We start from the raw sequence: 11149 nt of genomic DNA on the forward strand, positions 1-11149 counted from the left end.
AACTAAGGGTCCATTAGTTGATAAGGGTCTATGACAGGGATGACGAAGGCCATATGTGGCCCTCTAGGTCCTCAAGTGGGGCCCTTTAACTAAATCCAAACTTCACAGAACAAATCCTCCTAATAAAAAGATGTGTTCTGTAAAACTTGGACTCAGTCAAAAGGCCATACCCAAGGACCTAGAGGGCCGCATGTGATCTCAAGACTGCAGGTTCCCTACCCCAGCTTATGATATGATGTGCTTCTCCTCTAAGAGTATTTAACTTTAATGAAACCCTCAAAGCCTTTAAAACTCAAATTAATGTAATTTGCAAAGTGGCATATCATTGTGTGATGGAGGGAGGGGAATATTGGGAGATTTTTGCTATAATTCCCCTAATATCATTCCCAGTCTTCAAATAAAACTCCTCCCCATCTGACTGCCTACTCAGTCTGAAGGCTTTGGAAGAAATATTATGTTTCTTATTTGAGATAAAATGGAGATCTGCCAGGTTCCTGGAGTTTCAATACAATTACAAAACCGAACTGGGAAACAGAAGATAGAGGTCCTTGGCCTGGCTTTATCACATACTAACTGTGGTACCTTTGAACAAGTCATTTTGACATTCTGGGTCTAATGAGACCTGTAAAATTGGGCAAAATGACTTCTACCCTGGGCCCTCTTAACTATGAAAAGTTTTTAGTACTCTCCTCCTCTCTTCTTGGTTTCTAAACTTCCTGTTGCTATCATAATACCCCGCATTTGCATAGCAGTGTTATAGTTAAAAGGAATTTTCCCAAGCATTATCTTGTTTGGTCCTAACCACAATTCAGTGTGGTAGGTAGTGCAAATAAAATCTCCATTTTAGAGATAAGGAGACTGAGGCCTACAGGGCTGGTTGGGGCTGGTTATTTAACCAAGGTGACCCTCTGTTAGTTGATTGAGCTGTGACTTTAACTGAAATCTCAATTCTTGTCAATGCATCACTCCTTCCACTGAAGCTGCTGCCTGCTCCCAATCTTCCCTTCCTGGGCTTGTCCTTCTATGATTTGCCCTTGGATTCTGACCTCCTGCCTTCTGAAAGGGTTGGTGCCTGGCCTCATTCTTTCTCCATGATCTTTGTTTGGACTTTGGCTTCCAGCCCAGTCCATGTATTTATTGTCAGGCTGGTTTGGCCTATTTTTTTTGTTTGGGCTTTGACCACTCAGAGGTTTTCACCTCTGAGTGTTTTCAATCTATCAGCAATTTTGAAGGTTTTTTCCCATAGCTCAGGTTAAATGTAGTAAGTTTTGAACTAAGTCCCCCCCTCCAAAAAAAAAAAGGAGTAACTGGAATCCACTGAAATGTAAGTAACTGGGAAAGGGGTCATTCACCAAAGGATCCTGGGAGGCAAGATGGATGCAATGGATAGGTCTTGGAGTCTGAGTCTGAATCTTGCCTCATACACTTAGTAGCTGAGTGACCTCAGTTTTCTGAGTAATCCTCAGTTTTCTCATCTGCAGAATGGAGGGATTGAACTCAACTTTTAAGGCCCCTTCTAGCTCAAAGTCTATGATTCCTAGTAACCTGGTATGTCTATGACCCTTCTTTCATTCATAAACCCCAGTTCACCTTCACTGATATCACCTGTCCCCTCCTCTTCCCTCCATTAGGAGAAGCAGAAATTGGTAGTACCTTTAATCCTGGTTTAAGAAGCAGACCGATTTTGCTAGTGGGTTTACACCCCACAACAAGGAAAACAACAATAAAACAAAAACAAAAAAAAAAAACAAAACCCAAAATCTTCACCAGACCTTTCATGGGTGTTTCTCCTAATTGCAGTTGACTAGAAAATCTCTGACCTCCCTTCTCCATGCTGTAGGATATCTCTCCTACAGGATGATGGGCTTGGATCTGAATGGAAACCAAATAGACAAGTTGTACTCATCCCATTTTGATTTCCTCCACTACATTTCTATATTGTGTTTATTGAAAGATGAGAAATACAATTTTGTGTGACTGGGGAAGGAATTCCTACCTATGCTTTTCCCATCTCAGAGCCTTCCAAGGACCTGACTTTCAATAGTTGCCAATTATATGTCAGATAGTATACTAAGAACTCTGCTATTCATTTCCACCTTGTAATAATCTAGAGGAAGAATTAAAAAGAAAAGTAAAAGGTTCGACAATAGGGGTATCCCAACATCTAATTCTTAATTCATGGGACAAAATTTTTCAATAAGAAACTCAGGTGCCAGATGCAGACTTTCTAGCTAACCCAATGCATTAAAGCCTTCAGGTCTAATTTAACTCCAGGTCTTAAAAGTGGACTCTGATTTATAGCAGCTCTTTTTGTAGTGATAAAGAATTAGAAATTAAGGGGACACTCATCATTTGGGGAATGGCTAAATAAATCGTAGTATACAATTGTGATGGAGTACTATTGTGCTGTGGGAAATGATGAGGGGGGTCGTTTCAGAAAAAAATGGTTGTAAAATCTATATGAACTGATGCAAAGTGAAGTGAGAAGAACTGGGAGATCACTGGGCACAGTGACAGCAATGTGGTAATGATGACCAACTGTGAAAGACTTGGCTGTTCTGTTCAATATGATTCCAAAGAACTCGTGGTGAAAAAATGCTGTTCACCTCCAGAGAGAGAACTGATGAACTCTGAGTATGAACCGAAATATAATTTGCTTGCTTTTTAAAAATTTTTGCTTTTTTGGTGTTTTGGCTAATGTGAAAACATGTTTTGCATGATTTCATATGTATAATTGATAACATTTTGTTTGCCTTCTCAGTGGGTGGAAGAGGGGTAGGAGGGAGGGGGAGAATTTGGAGCTCAAAATTTAAAAAGAAAAGAATGTTTAAAATAAATGATTTTTTTAAAAGAAGTGGACTCTGGGATCCCCATTGAAAGTCATACAAGATATGTTTCCTAAGAGGCAGCTAGGTAGTGAAGTGGATAGAGAAGTTGGACATAGAGTCAGGAAGATGTGAGTTTAAATCCAGCCTCAGAGATTTACTAGCTGTGTGACCCTGGGCAAGTCATTTAACCTCTTTGCATCTCAATTTCCTCATCCATAAAATGGGGGTAGTAACAACATCTACTTCCCTGGGTTGTTGGAAGGATTAAATGCGAGAATGTTTGTAAGGTACTTTTCAAACCTTAAAGCACCATATAAATGCTAACTATTATTATTATTCTCATCATACATTACTATTGTTTGAGATTTGCCTAGGAAGACTGATTTAAGATAGATGCCAAAAGCCTCTAGGAGAATCCAACGGCAGAATTTTCTTTTCAAATAAGTTACTAAGGAGCTATGCCAACAAGCATGGGGATGCTGAAAGAAATCAAACTGTGAGTAAAGAAGAATTAAAATAAAAATTGACAACATGGTCCACAGAACTGGCACTGGTCCCTACCTCCCTGATATTCTCTGTCACCATGAAAAATTGTCTAGATAGTTGTTGGCCAAAGAGGATGTGAGAACCTTATTTTTGTCTGCCCTTTATTAGGCCACTGCCACTATTAAGTATGAGAGGCTAGTGAGAATGTTGATAGATTGACACATTTCTTAGTATAATAGGTTTTTTAAAAATTCAGAGCGCTTAGAGTTTTTTTTATTTTAAAGTTCTTATCAAATCTTAAGGCTTGATAATTATAGATAATAATGTTTTTTGACCACAGAAAGATTATTTGAAAGTATCCATTTCATAGGAAGGACTCAGAGAAACCTGTGAAGACCTGTATGAACTGATGAAGAGAGAAGCAAGCAGAACCAAGGGAACCATATACACAGGGCTCCAATAATGCAAAAATAGAAACAAAAAAGAAAAAACTACATTAAAATATAGCTGAATTCTCATTAAATGCAAAGACCAATATTTTCCTTCCTTCTTCTTTCCTTTCTTCCTTCCTTTCTCTCTCTCTCTGCCCACCCCCCCTTTCTCTCTATCCCTCTTTATTTCTTAAAAGAAATATCTGGGTAATGAAGAACAGATTGGGACTATAATCAGAGCCTCCATCCCAGCATTTTTATACTGGTGAAATCAGGTTAAAAAAATATAAATGAGGGGCAGCTAGGTGGCGCAGTGGATAAAGCTCTGGCCTTGGAGTCAGGAAGATCTGAATTCAAATCAACCCTCAGACACTTGACACTTACTTAGCTGTGTGACCCTGGGCAAGTCACTTAACTCCAACTGCCTCATCAAAAAGCAAACATATATATATGACCAATTTTGGTCCCAGAGCAAAAATGATGTGCCACGTTCACCTTCTCTCAGTGGAGAGGTAGAAGTTGGGGGGAATATTGCATATGGAGTAATGTTGCATATAATGTTAGACCAGTCATTTCACAGATTGGTTTTGTTTGCTTACCCATATTACTGTGTTACAAGCAGGCTGTCCAGAAGCACCTGGAGCCAGCTGGGATGGGCTCTGAAGCTGATTGTTAAATTTCCAGTGTAAACATTTACACCTTAGAAATCTGTAAAAGCTACAAATCAGGGCTTGGTTTATTATTTTGTTAATTGCTTAGACTTAAGAAAGTCATAGAGAAAATGCTAAAAATACAGGGGAATTGAGGCTGGGGTTTTAATGAGGGTCCAAATCCAATATTGTTGGCAAATACACATAATAAAAAACAGAAATGTTTAACTTAGCTTTTGTTCTTGCTCAACTTAATGTGCAAGCCAGTTGGGGAGGATCTTGGGATTGAGATAAATTTTCTAAACAGAGCCATCCCATAGCTATGGTAAAGTTATTTTGGGAATGCCTCCAAAATGGGTTTTGAGATCCCCATCTAGGGTTACAAGTAGTTTTCTAAACCAAATTCAAATCGGGAGTTAGAGACTTCAAATCAACATCAAACACAGGCCAAAAAACAAAACAAAACAAAAAAACCCTGACATTTTCAGCCTGGGGCTAACCCAGTTGGCTATTTTGGGGTTTCCTTAGCTGTGTGTGGTGACTCATAGCCTCAACTATGAACTGAAGAGCTATAAGCGTGCCTTTGTTAGGGAGAGGCTTTCTAGTCATTGTACCTTAGCAATGGGAGCTGGGAGCCCAGTACAAGGTACTGAGTAGTTGAGACCTAAAAGATGGTAGGAAAGAAAAGCTTGATGATCATTAGCCCAATAGAGATCATATGATGCCCATCAGAAGTGAAGAGTCCAGCAGACAGAAGAGATGTGGCATGTTGGAGTTATCCCAGATGCCCTGACTCTGAATCAAATTCTCTTCCCAGTATAATTTTGTCTATTTGTGGAAGTAGAGAGAAATAGGCAGGAGAAGAAGGGCAAGGAGAGAAGGGCATTTGGTTGGCATCTGGACGTCAAGGAGCAGCGCTGCCTGGGGCTCAGCTCAGAGTAGGAGGAGTTCTAAGAAGTGGGATCTGATTCAAGAATGGGCTGAGCTAGGAGATGGCCAAGATAGCATAACAGACTAGGACACTCTTAGGGCTTTTATTTCATTTCCACAACTTAGTTTAAACATTACAATTTTATTTAATGGAACCACCTGGTGGATCATTAAACAGAACTTGTCCCCCCCCCTTGGGATCTTAGGTCCAAAAAAAATATTAGAGCTGGAAAAGACTTTGGAAATGACCTGATCCAAACCCCTCATTTTACATATGAGGAAACTGTAGTCTCAAGAGAGAAAGAGATTTTTATCAAGATTGTATAGCTAACATAACTTTATCCTGTAATGAATATTTCAGCTTTACATATGTATATTCTCAAAAATAAATGTTATCAAGTTTCAAAAGAAAAAGTATAAATATAATGTACCAATGTACCGTTGGTATCTTCTCTTCAACTTATAGTCTTCCCTCCCCCACTTAATAGTATGTTCTTTTTTTCCAATTACATGAAAAGATAGTTTTCAACATTCATTTTTGTAAGATTTTGAGTTTCAAATTTTTTTCTTCCTTCCTCCCTTTCCAAGACCGAAAGTAATCTGATATAGGCCATCCATGTACAATCATATTAAGTATATTCCTACACTAGTCATGTTGTGAAAGATCCTCAACTTACAATCTTAAGGCAATGGTCTTCACCTGTGGTCCTTGGATTTGTTTTTTAAATAAAATATTTTGATAACTGTTTTAGTGGGGGAGAAAAGGTTGTATTAGCTGATGACCATCAAGAATAACATCTGAGTCTTCTGAGGTCCAGGCAAATAAGTACTCTTTCACTTTAAAGCCAACTTTAGCTCCCAATCTATCCATCAAATTACAAAAAAAGGCTCTTCTTCCCAGCCTCATCAAATGTCATTTTATTCCCAAACCTCTAAAAAGAATGTCAGGGTTGAATCAAGCTGGTCACTGGTGGCCCTGGCAAACTTTTCACAAGAAGCCTCATTTGAGGAGAGAAGCTGTCCAGGAGAGAAGGGTCAATAAGACATCCTTGGCATTTCCATCCTTTTCAGCTTTTTAGTTTCAAGGTGCTTGCATAGTTAATACTGTCTTCAGTCTCTATGTATTTTGGTAAGAAGAAAATTGATCAAGATGTTCTGTTATCCTCGTGTAAGGATAGCATTCTTTACCTTCCACCAGCTGGTCTGAGCTGTTTTTCAGGAACAGTGCTGGATTTTAGCTGCTTTAGCCACGCTCTCTCATCTAGCTCTCCCCCTTAGGATCAAAGTCAGGAATATATACAAAATGGGAAAAAGGATGCTCCTTAAAAACAGAGAGATCTAGATATAGCATTGGATTTAAAGAAAAAAAAAAACCAGAGTTCAAAACCTGCTTCAGATGCTCATTATTTGAGTGACCCTGGACAAGTCACTTAATCGATCTGTTTCCTCATCTGTAAAAGGGGGTAATCCCAGGATTGTTGTGAGGATAAAATGAGATAGTATTTGTAAACCTAAAACACTGTATAAATGCTAGCAATTGTTATTGTCTTTGCATATCCAGTACCTGAAACAAGACTGCTTTATAATAGGTACTTAATAAATGCTGTTGATTTGATTTGAATTGAATTGACAGAGTGTTGGGGGTAAGGAAAGCTGTCTCTTACCTAGTGGATAGGACACTAAATGAAGTGAATGAATCCAGGAGATTGTATTATGTTTGATGCAACACTATTCAAAGGATATGCCATCAGTTCACCAAAGAGTCTTTCATTACAAGATACCTTAGTTTCAATCGCTGGAAATCACTGCCTCTGAAGACCAAACACAGTAAAAATAAAGGTACATGTTCTTCAGGCAGATAGAGCAATCACAGAAAAGCAGTAGGTTTTCTATTGGAGATTAGTGTTAAAAGTTCCACCAATCTCCAGCATAAGGAAAAGGGAATGTTTAAGCTAGCTCTGCCCTACCTTTAGTTCTAGTGTATCATTGTCTTCCTGACCCAACATTTTCGAGGTCCACAGTGCAGTGTACAAGGAAATTAAGGAAATGAACATCCACTTAAAGGTACAATAAGTCTATGTAATGCCTTAGCTGTGGGTGGTTTGGGTTTTCCTTCCCACCTCCTTTGGAAAGGCTAGCTATGGACCTGGCTGGTGTATCAACAGAGATGGCAATCAGGAATACAAATGTGGTGTGTGTGTGTGTGTGTGTGTGTGTGTGTGTGTGTGTGTGTGTGCGCGCTTTCCCTGGTTTGTTATGGGCTATGCTGTTCCAGAGCTGGGATAGACAGTCTATCTGAGTGATGATAATTTCTGAAGTTGTCTTAGGAGAACAACTGGGTTACCCCTTTATTTTCACTGCTCTATATTCATTTCATGGAGATTTTTTGTCTGTAGAAGAAATCTGGGGAGCCTGGAAATGTCTGATCTGCTCCACCACCTGCCCAGACACAGGGGAACCCCGACAACTGCTTATCTTATGCTCCATAACTACTGTTCAATTACCCTGGCACTGAGGAAGATTGCCCACAAGTGATCATCTTCTTGACGAAACCTTTGCAGTAGGAAAGACCAGTTCTAGAAAAATATCCCACTGAACGAGTAATGTTGATGACTGTTAAAATGAATAAAATGTTTCCTCCATTATAGCAATTTAATGAAGAGGGAGGGGCTGTGGAAACTATTTAGGAACTGGTTTTTGTTTTGTTTTTGCATTTTCATAGAAGCAGTATGGTTCTATAACAGCTAGTCAATGCTTTTGTTTTAAATTGCACATTTAGTTCACCTGTGATGAGTTACTTAATTTCTTTCCTCACAGGTGGCTCTGAAGTCTTCTCTTTGCCTACATCAACCTATTTTTTCTGAACACAAACAAAACTTACAGAACGACAGAATTTTTAGAACTGGAAAAGAACCTTAGAGTTCTGCTAATCTAATCCAATCCCTCTATTTATAAAAAATAAAACTGAAGCCCAGAGAAGTAAAGAAATTTGCTAAATGTTTACACTGCTACTTTGGTATTGTCAGGATTAGATCCCAGATCCCTTGACTCAAAATAACAATGTTCTTTCTCCTTCACTCGTCTTTGTGTCTTCTAGTCAGATCTTTTCAACATCATGCCTCTGTCTGATCTTAATACTTATATGGGGATAGGAGTTTCTTTTTTCCACTAGGCTTTAAATGGACATAGTTTCCAAGCCAGAAATAATTATAAGACACATAAAAATATACGGAGACAGCTGCAGTTCTAGAGATTCTTCTGATCATGAAGCATGTTACCCATGTCCTGACAGAGGTGGTAGACGTGAGATGCAGAATGACACATGCATTGGGAACATGACCAAGATGTGAATTTGTTTTGCTTGACTATGTATATTTGTTCCAAATGCATAGTTTTTCTTTTCTTTTCAATGGGGAGGAAGGGGAGGAATGTGGGATGGAGAGTAGGGGCTATAAACAGGTTTCTAAAAAATCGAGAAAAGAACAGAAGGAAGGCCAGAAGGAATCACAGACAAAGCAGGACAGTTTTTGAAAGTGACATGTTAAATTTATTATATACTTTAAAAAGAAAATCAAACTCTATATTATAGAGCTTTATAGTTTCATATACCTTCCTATCCTTTTGTTCTTTAATATTCTTAGAAATGTTCATTTTGGTTGGTGTTTGTTAAATTCAGGAGAAAAAATAATGATAAAAGAAAAAAATAAAATGGTTCATTGAACAACACATTTAAAAAAAGAATGTAAACTTTTTCAGAGCAGGAACTATCTTGATTGTGTATATCTGTACCTACAGTCCTTAGCACAGTGCCTGAGACATAGCAAGCCCTTAATAAATGCTTTGTCATTAATTCTATTATTATTATTATTATTATTAATTACATAGGGTGATATTCCCACTTTCTCTTTCCACCAATGGTATTAGCTGGCTAAGCATCAGGCCAGCCAACAGAGTATAATAACCAATTCGTTTGACTGACTGGAATGATACTGATTGACAACTCATTTGTGGAAAGAAGTGGGAGTGTTTTCATGCCCTATATTCTTGTGTCAGCTGCACAATGGATACATGCTAAGCCTGAACTCAGAAAGATTCATTTTCCTGTTCAAATCTGGTCTCAGGCATTTACTAGCTGAGTGACCCTGGGCAAGTCACTTAACCTTGTTTGCCTCAGTTCCTCATCTGTAAAATGAGCTGGAGAAGGACATGGCAAACCATTTCAGTATCTTTGCCAAAAGAATCCCAAATGGGCTCACCAAGATTCAGACAATGATTCAATGACAACAAATTTTTGTGTGCCTCATAATTATTTCCAGGATCTCATTAATGCAAAATCCCTGCCCATGATCCTAATTCTCACTGTGATTGTCTGTCCTAGTCCAGACTGGGGAAGGTAGATAAGCAAAGGAGTCCCATAGTGTGACCACATTAACAAGCTACCAATCATTCAAATTGATAGGAGGGCTCTACGGTCACTTAACAGTTATGTCCTATGTGTTTGATTCAATGAGAGACAGTCAAGAAGCTACCTTCAGAAGAATAGAAAAAAATAAATGTGATGAGCATTGGTATGAGGGTTGGTAGTCAGCATGAATGTTGGACAGCATGACATCAGCAGAGTTTGGCAGGAGGGGAAATTGAATTCCATTCACCTAAATGAGAATTTCTTAAGCCCCTGCTACACGCCAAACACTCGGCTAGGAAACCCTTCCTTCCCTCAAGGAGCTTGGGTGAGTAAAGGGGAAGAGAAAGCAGCAACCTGTACATAGAAAACTACATACAAAACACATACAAGTAATTTCTGACAGGAGGAAAAATGCACTACTTCTTCAAGGAATGCTAGAACAGTACTATTTTAGCCTAGATCCTAGGCTTGGTGTATGGTGGGGACAAATTGCGGCATGTCTTAGAATTGGTGTTTTAGGTAATGGAATTTTATCCTCATTAAAATCTAGCTGATCATATCTGGTTTCCATCTGGAAGACATCTCAAGGGCTTAGAAGGCTCATTTCTTTTACCACACAGATGATGCGCATCATGGAGAGCTTTGCCCTATACCTTGTAAAGGCAGGATGAGGCTAAGGCAGCAGTGACATTTCTCAGCCGAAGCAGAATACTTTGTGGCCCTCAGAGCATTACTCAGACGAGGTGTCATTTCTATCAGAAATAAACTGTGCACCAGGTAATAAAGGGCTGCTTTTCTGTGAGTTTTTGTCAGCCTGTCTCCAGGGCCCGGGCCTTCATTCATTCGGTCTGTTTGCCTTTGTCCATGTCTGTGTCTGCCTCTCGCCTGCTATTTCTTTTTGCCTGCCTCTTCCACTGATTCTCCGTATGCACCCTGGACTGGGCCTTTAGACTTAATGAAAGCCGAGATGTTGACTTTTATGCTTCATAAAGCTGCCAGCAGATACCCAATTTAGTACAATCTACTTCCATTACTGGTAACACTTAACTCTCCCACTACACCACTATTATCTGAAATGCTCAAGATCCAGGGCTGAGAAGAAAGGGGCAATAACTATAAGGATCACTCCAGTAAATCAAAGATTTTTTTCTCCCAGACAGAGCTGACGCCTTTTGAAAATGGCCTAGAGAGTCTTCCCTGGGTCATGTCAGATACACAATAATATGCTTAATTTCATGAGACACCCATATTAACTCAGCTGGGTGACCTCAGGTTATATATACGTACATACATACATACATATACATATACATATACATACATATATATATACATACATATATATATACATACATATATATACATACATACATACATATATATATATATATATATATATATATATATATATATATATAT

Source organism: Vombatus ursinus, unplaced genomic scaffold (assembly GCF_900497805.2).
Source record: "Vombatus ursinus unplaced genomic scaffold, bare-nosed wombat genome assembly UNPS02000577.1, whole genome shotgun sequence".
In the NCBI taxonomy this organism is placed as follows: Eukaryota; Metazoa; Chordata; class Mammalia; order Diprotodontia; family Vombatidae; genus Vombatus; species Vombatus ursinus.